The 8,459-nt window shown below is 41.8% G+C and overlaps 1 pseudogene; it reads left to right on the top strand.

Annotated features, from left to right (window-relative positions):
- The first annotated feature begins 3,771 nt into the window (after positions 1–3,771).
- LOC126209955 (uncharacterized) lies at positions 3,772–8,068 on the top strand (annotated as a pseudogene).
- The last annotated feature ends 391 nt before the right edge of the window (positions 8,069–8,459 follow it).

Below are 8,459 nucleotides of genomic sequence, written 5' to 3'. Positions count from 1 at the left end.
AAAACTGAATCTATATGTGCTCTTATTTACTGACACAGCTTCGTGCAATGCTGGCGTATAATTTTTTTTGATTCTTGGAAGGAATGCATAGGAAGTATTCTTTGAATTGAAATGAATGCTTTTTCTTCAAAAAAGTGGAAAAATTCTTTAAATTGAAATGATTACTTTTCTTTAAAAGAATTACTTTATAAAAAAATTATTATTGGGGCATTTTTTGAACAAATTAATTACAATTAACATACGCAACTAGATGTGCGCAATGCTGCTTCATTACCTTCTACAACAATACTCATCGTCCACCACAATCCTGACCAGAGTCGCAAGAAGAACACGCCGTCTACGCATGCCGACGTCTGCTCAATACAACCGTCCACTCGCTACTACTGTCGACTGACTACTCCCTCAGCCGACTCGCTACACACTACAACTGTTCCTGCTGACTTGCTACATGCTACTACACCAGACTGCGTACTACTATCCAACTGTCGACTCGCGCGGTCAAGTGCAGACTAGCAACGATAAATAACTCTCTGGTCAGAGATTCTGTCATGCCTCGCCATCGCTGGTAATGAATACATACGTGTTTCAATTGTCATAAACTCACTAATTTATTTTACAAGAGAAATTTTACCTAATCTTAAAACTGTCACGTCACATTTTTATGTTATTGGGCATATTTTAATAAATGTTTGGTGATACAAGCGTATTTTTGTACATATTATGATTTTATTGTTATCAAAATTCTAGCCTCAGTAATGATTCAGTTGATACGCGTGCTGTTAGGCAACGGGTAAAGAGAATTAAAGCGTCACAAAGTGCAGAAACTAAGCCTATCACTGTTTCGGTTATCTTCATTCCAGTTCTTACTTCATCGTTACTTTTTTCTCTATTCCTGGTGTTTTGGTGCTCCTTCGTAAATAATCCATTTCGATAGCTATCAGTTTTCTTTTGAGATCAGCATTTCAAATCCACATTCTGGGCCGTAGATTCAACCATTAGCTTGTCCACTATTTACAGCTCACTTTAAAAATCCATTAAGCTGTACTTGGATTACACATGACTGATTATATAGTCATGTGTAATCGAAGTATATATAATAAACCTAAATTATTGTAACTTTTCATATATTTTTATGCTTATTTCTTTGTTACATGGTGGTGTGCTCAGATTCAGCAGGACAGCGCTTTGTTCATCAAATGCCACCTACATGTATGGATATGAACTCCGTGTATTTTGATTTTTACCTTATATTAATTACAAATAGAGCTACAAATGAACAAATTTTAAGATTTAAATATGGATTTTTTTTCTTTTCTTGTGGTAGAATATTAATACCAGTGAATCGGTAATGATTATCGTCATGTAATAAAAGTGATGGTGTCTAAAATTAAAATAACTCTATAGTGTCTCATTCACACTTCCCCATAGCAAGAAAATAGTTTTTTTCAAAAATTTTCGGAAACAATTATTGGTTAGAGCATCATTGTAGACATACGTCGACGAGCACAAATGATGCAGTGGACTTAATCTCAACAAGGTTGTAGGATGGAATGGTAGATCCTTCCAAAGAATTGCCCAACACGTCGAATGTGAAGGTCTGCTATATATAGGATGAATGACATACAACTAGAACCGCAAATATTGCGAAAACAGCACGTGCTATTGATGCGCGTTTTTCAAAGAATGGGCTGGTAGTCTGGAGCTTGATTGTTAGCCAAGCAACAGATTGTAATAATACTTAGAAAGTTTATTTTTTGTGCAAACATACATTTTTAATGGAACAATGCCTATTGACATGAACACATTAAAAGTAGGGTAAATTAGAATGTCAGTGATGTCTGTTACAGGATTCTACTGCGAGTCTTTTACGAGGTACCGTATTTTGAAAAGTTCCTTCAACAACACAAGTACATACACTATCTATGTGCATTCTGACCATAACAAGAGAATTGACCGTCACAGGTTGCGTTCAAAATGACCACCGTCAGCGACAATACATGCTTCCAGTCTGGTATGGAACGACTGCTGCACACCTGCTACCATTTCAGTGAAGGTATGCAAGCAGGCTGCAGTAACACGTCGTTGCATATCATCAGGTGTATCCGGTATGTCCTTGTAGGCAGTGTCTTTCAGCTTTCCCACAGAAAAAAGTCTGCAGGCGTCAAATACGGATTCATGCCACTTCCTCGTGCGATTGTGCGGGAGCTATCGTGCGAATCAACTGCAACAGCAGCTAGAATATTAATTTCCCCCTCTTCTGTCGTCACTTGTTTCCTTCTATTACGTTGTCTAGGCGTTACGCTACCACTTTCACGTAACTGGGTGAAGAGGTTGCTAAATAACTGCCGAGATCGTCGACATCTGTTGGGATATCTTGCCACATACGCCGTACAAGAACGAACTACATTCTTCCTGCACTCTCCATACACCATGAGCACGTTGGCTTTTTCTACATTGGTAAATCACACCGTCCACTCACGACCTACTGCTGGACTACTAAGTCGCAATGTGCTCAAGGAACACACAACCACACTGTAAGTAAACATAACGACATCGTACCTAGCAACTACGCAGGTTGAATCGTACAAACAAGTGTCGGTGTAAAAACTTTTCAAAATACGATACTCCATAAACGACTAGCACTAGACTACGGCAACAAACGCCATTGTCATTCTAATTTACCTTACTTAAAATATCAGCAGGCATTGTTCTATTTAAAAAAGTTTATATTTGCACAAAAATTACACTTTCTAAGGATTATTACAATCTGGTTATTGGCTAACAATACGAGCCCCTGACTACCAACCCATTCCGTGAAAACCGCACAGCAACAGCACTTTCAATTTCCGCAATATCTGCAGTGCAAGTTTTAGGTGTATCACACTGTATTAGTGCTGGTCGCGGCTGGTCAAGGGAGCTATATTCTGTAGTCTACGGAAAAGTGTCGTCGAGTAACTGTAGGACGGCAAATGGTTCAAATGGCTGTAAACAGTATGGGACTTAACATTGGAGGTCATCAGTCCCCTAGACTTAGAACTACTTAAACCTAACTAACCTAAGGACCTCACACACATCCATGCCCAAGGCAGAATTCGAACCTGCGACCGTAGCAGCAGCGCGGTTCCTGACTGAAGCGCCTAGAACCGCTCGTCCACATCGTCCGGCTAACTGTAGGAGGATACAGGATGACTTGCCAGAATTTCTGTTTGGTGCGCTTAATGGCAGCTTGTTCTAAATGTAGAAAAAGTAAGTTACAGCACATGAGTAGGAAAAGCAATCCTCTAACGTTCGAACACAGGATTAGTTCGTGCTGTATGACACAATCACGTCGATTCAACATCTATTGGCAACGTTACAAAGCGATATGAAACAGGACCAACACGTAAGGTCGGCAGTAAGAAAGGCAAATGGTCGACTTCGGTTTATTGGGGGAATTGTAGGAACGTGTAGATCTATAAAAAAAGACCACTAATAGAAAACTGGTGGGATCTATTCTAGAGTACAGCTCGTGTACTTGTGAGACTTGCGAGCCTTGCGAGTAATGTGGACACAGGTAGGCTCCGAGGGCTTACCGCGAAACAGGCTTGCGAGCCGCCCGAGCATATAGCTCGTCTGGCTCCTGCTGTTGTCGGTACATCAAAAGGATGCGCGGCGACCTGCGCGAGTAGTGTAGACGGCAACAAGCATTGACCAGTTGATTCGCTGCACTCGTACAGCTTGGTCTTGGTATTATTCTTTTTCTTTGTTGTGGACATCGGTTTTTATATTAAAATGCAGTGGACCGACGATTTTGCCATTAAATTCGTAAATACTTATGAACAATATCCTGTGCTGTGGGATGCAACAAACTCCCAATATAAAATAATTTTTTTAAAAAGTGAAGTGAGGGATTCCGTCGCGACAGTACTCCGCGTGGATGTGGCCGAATTAAAAAAAAAGACCAACTTATTAGCCACTTACAGGAAAGTCCGCCAGAAGAAAAATGAGCCTGCGAAGTCTGGCGCAGGGATTGAGAAAGTGAACGCTCCAAACTGGTTCGCTTTCAAAGCGTTTGAATTTCTGTACTGCAGATATAAGCCACATAAGACAATCAACACAGATGCAAGAAAAAAATATTTACTTTTGGAAATGTATAAAAAGCTATTAACAAACTTAATGGGGTTCGGTCCCGTTTGGGTTCTGCCTCCACAGCTAGTTAACTTTTTGTCTTTCACAGCTTACATTTCGGTCCCTGCTCATTTGTTATTTATAATTTTTTGGTGTTATTCCCTAATATACTATTAATCATATCATATCTTATCTTAAGACATTTTCCCATAATTATTTTAGCTTACTACCATTTCTATTAGGAATATACCTAGTAATTGCTTATAGTTTTCAAATTTAAAAATTAAAAGAAGTAATTGTGATAAAATTATAGGGTTTATTGTAAAATGAGCTGTGAACGTCACAGAGGGAAAAGGAGGAATTGGACTAACAGGATTGGAATACATACCAGATGCAACACTGGGTACTTATCTCGTAATAAATAAATAATAATGAATAACATTTATACACTCCTGGAAATGGAAAAAAGAACACATTGACACCGGTGTGTCAGACCCACCATACTTGCTCCGGACACTGCGAGAGGGCTGTACAAGCAATGATCACACGCACGGCACAGCGGACACACCAGGAACCGCGGTGTTGGCCGTCGAATGGCGCTAGCTGCGCAGCATTTGTGCACCGCCGCCGTCAGTGTCAGCCAGTTTGCCGTGGCATACGGAGCTCCATCGCAGTCTTTAACACTGGTAGCATGCCGCGACAGCATGGACGTGAACCTTATGTGCAGTTGACGGACTTTGAGCGAGGGCGTATAGTGGGCATGCGGGAGGCCGGGTGGACGTACCGCCGAATTGCTCAACACGTGGGGCGTGAGGTCTCCACAGTACATCGATGTTGTCGCCAGTGGTCGGCGGAAGGTGCACGTGCCCGTCGACCTGGGACCGGACCGCAGCGACGCACGGATGCACGCCAAGACCGTAGGATCCTACGCAGTGCCGAAGGGGACCGCACCGTCACTTCCCAGCAAATTAGGGACACTGTTGCTCCTGGGGTATCGGCGAGGACCATTCGCAACCGTCTCCATGAAGCTGCGCTACGGTCCCGCACACCGTTAGTCCGTCTTCCGCTCACGCCCCAACATCGTGCAGCCCGCCTCCAGTGGTGTCGCGACAGGCGTGAATGGAGGGACGAATGGAGACGTGTCGTCTTCAGCGATGAGAGTCGCTTCTGCCTTGGTGCCAATGATGGTCGTATGCGTGTTTGGCGCCGTGCAGGTGAGCGCCACAATCAGGACTGCATACGACCGAGGCACACAGGGCCAACACCCGGCATCATGGTGTGGGGAGCGATCTCCTACACTGGCCGTACACCACTGGTGATCGTCGAGGGGACACTGAATAGTGCACGGTACATCCAAATCGTCATCGAACCCATCGTTCTACCATTCCTAGACCGGCATGGGAACTTGCTGTTCCAACAGGACAATGCACGTCCGCATGTATCCCGTGCCACCCAACGTGCTCTAGAAGGTGTAAGTCAACTACCCTGGCCAGCAAGATCTCCGGATCTGTCCCCCATTGAGCATGTTTGGGACTGGATGAAGCGTCGTCTCACGCGGTCTGCACGTCCAACACGAACGCTGGTCCAACTGAGGCGCCAGGTGGAAATGGCATGGCAAGCCGTTCCACAGGACTACATCCAGCATCTCTACGATCGTCTCCATGGGAGAATAGCAGCCTGCATTGCTGCGAAAGGTGGATATACACTGTACTAGTGCCGACATTGTGCATGCTCTGTTGCCTGTGTCTATGTGCCTGTGGTTCTGTCAGTGTGATCATGTGATGTATCTGACCCCAGGAATGTGTCAATAAAGTTTCCCCTTCCTGGGACAATGAATTCACGGTGTTCTTATTTCAATTTCCAGGAGTTTATTTCTAACACAATATATTTAAGCACATGTACATTCATATGTATTTTATTTGTATATTATGTTATTTGAGGAAATAAAAATAATAAAATAGGAATTAATTCTGGTAAGAAGACTTCAAATGTATATGTGGTTGAAATGTGTGCAGCCAGGCAGTCGCTAGTACGTAAGTAGCTGTAGTTGAAAAAAAATCTTTAATAAGTCATCAGTAATCATCTTGCCATGGCAATCTTCCCTCTTAGGAAATGATATAAACAGCGAATTCATCTCTAATGTCTTCGGCAGTTTGCGTTGAACGTCGTGGAATGTTCGCTAATCATGTAAACACGGTAACAGGAGTGATCCCATCTCTCCACGTTCCTGGTGTTAAATACCCATTCCCCTCATGATCCACTGCTCCTTCAGGTGTGTAAATTTGTCTGGAAGCAGAACGTTTTCGCAAGAAATTATGGAGGTATATACAAGTTATAATAACACTTCGGGCTTTCTGAGGCTCTAGCAATATAGGCTTTTTTAGTATCCGGAATACGTCTGTATTTAAAAATTCTTTTCATTGCCCTCCGAGGTTGTTGTCCACTACACGGCTTCATGATATGATTGTTAATGGGAAACACGTCGTCTGTGACATAACATAGGGTACTTTTTTCTGTCTGTCTGGGAGGGTACGATCGTCCGGAAAAACGATGGTACCATTACTCATATTCTTAAAAAAATGGTGTATTTCGAAAAACACCATCGTCTGAAATTCCACTTTGGTAGTCGACATCAGCATACAAAAAACAATAGTCAGCATCCACTAGACCAAAAAGTATATTACCGAAAAACGTCTTATAACTGAAAAAATCGCTTCCAGAATTAACTGGGCTTTTGACTGCGCAATGTTTGCCATCCATTGCACCGAGGCAATGAGGAAAGTTCCATTTTCTCTCATATTCCTCTGCTACAAGCAACCATTCTTGTTATGTGTGTGGCATCTGCAAAAAAGTAAATAGAAACTAATAGCTCCTAGTAATATAAATAATTATTAATAGCACTGGCAATAATGGACGTTCTAATTATTATGGACATTAATAATAATTAAAATCAATAATATTAGGTAATAATAGGTAGGTAATCATTATAACGAATATTCTGCATTTCACTTATCAACTTGAGATTGTTCCCGATGTTTTACGGTCATCATCGTATATCCCCTTACTCCTAGATCCATTCTTTTATTTTTTTTATTTTACTTGCTTTGTTACTGTTTATCACAATCTATTGTCTTCGCTTAGTTTTAGGAGGAATTTAAGGAGGATTTGGTTGAACAGAGGGCTGCGGGCATGGATACAAACGAACGTACAGCGATCACTTGAAAAGAAATTAGTAGTCAAGATGTCGATCGTCCAACAACGCAAGACAACAAACTACTACCCACACCAAACAAACGCACGAAGGTATTTGCTTCACCTAGAAAAATCAGAGGAAAAAGGCCGAAGATTCGCATATAGGAGAGGCATACAATGCACTACAAACTGCTTTATCAAAAACTAGAGACGAGTTTGACACCTATGGAGAGTACACATAGCGAACGTTCTACGGTCCATTGGCAAAAGAACAGGTGCTTTTGTTAAAAAATAATTTTCCGACCCGATTTTCAGAGCAGAAAGCCGCTGTTTCGAACATTCTAGACCAAGTTCAACCAACAGCGATCACAGTTGCTCGTCCCATTTACCGATTCCTTCAACTCAACATGATCATGCCCATGAGCAGATGCAAAGCAGTTTCCAACAGACATCTACTTCTACTCCTGAGAACATCGAACAAGGCTCTCCACATTTTGTGGATCTGCTTGATTAATAATAATTAAAAGTAATAATCTTCGCTTTTGATTGTTTCTTATTCTTTAAATCTAAATGGTTTTATTTCTTTTGCTTATTAACTTATGAATAAAAGTGCATTAATAACAAATTTTTTATACTTTATTAACTTACCTTTACAGACTCCTTCAAGCTGCCAGTAATAGTTGCACATACGTCAGGAACAATGTTTGATGTCACTTGCTTGGAGACTTCAAATAAAAAACTGAGCTCGGTAACTGGTATAGCTTTCTGAACTTTGCTGTCAGCCTTTGATATTTTCGGTCCAAACGAATTTACCAGATATTCAAAATCGGATGCGGACATACGGTAAAATGTCTTGAAATGTATGCTTCCAACATCCAAGTCACCCATCAAATCACTCCCACTATATCTTTTCCTGCTTCTGAAAACTGCGGTTATCCACTATCTGCGTTTTCTTGGGTCTTTGTAGCGTCTTCTTCTATCTTCTTCCTCACCTAAAAGGCGCATCACAAGGAAGCTGGCATTTGCTATAACAACTTCGTCCATTTTTAAAGTAGGAAACCGACACTGGTCACGACTACGAGTACGGTGCGGATCCTCACGAGCCAAAGCCTGGAAAGCAACTGGAGTAGTGTGGACGAAGATAGAAGCAGCACGAGCGC

Source organism: Schistocerca nitens, chromosome 1, assembly GCF_023898315.1.
Source record: "Schistocerca nitens isolate TAMUIC-IGC-003100 chromosome 1, iqSchNite1.1, whole genome shotgun sequence".
Lineage (NCBI taxonomy): Eukaryota > Metazoa > Arthropoda > Insecta > Orthoptera > Acrididae > Schistocerca > Schistocerca nitens.
Note: the sequence above shows the minus strand (reverse complement) of the source record. Positions and strands in the feature narration are given on the sequence as shown.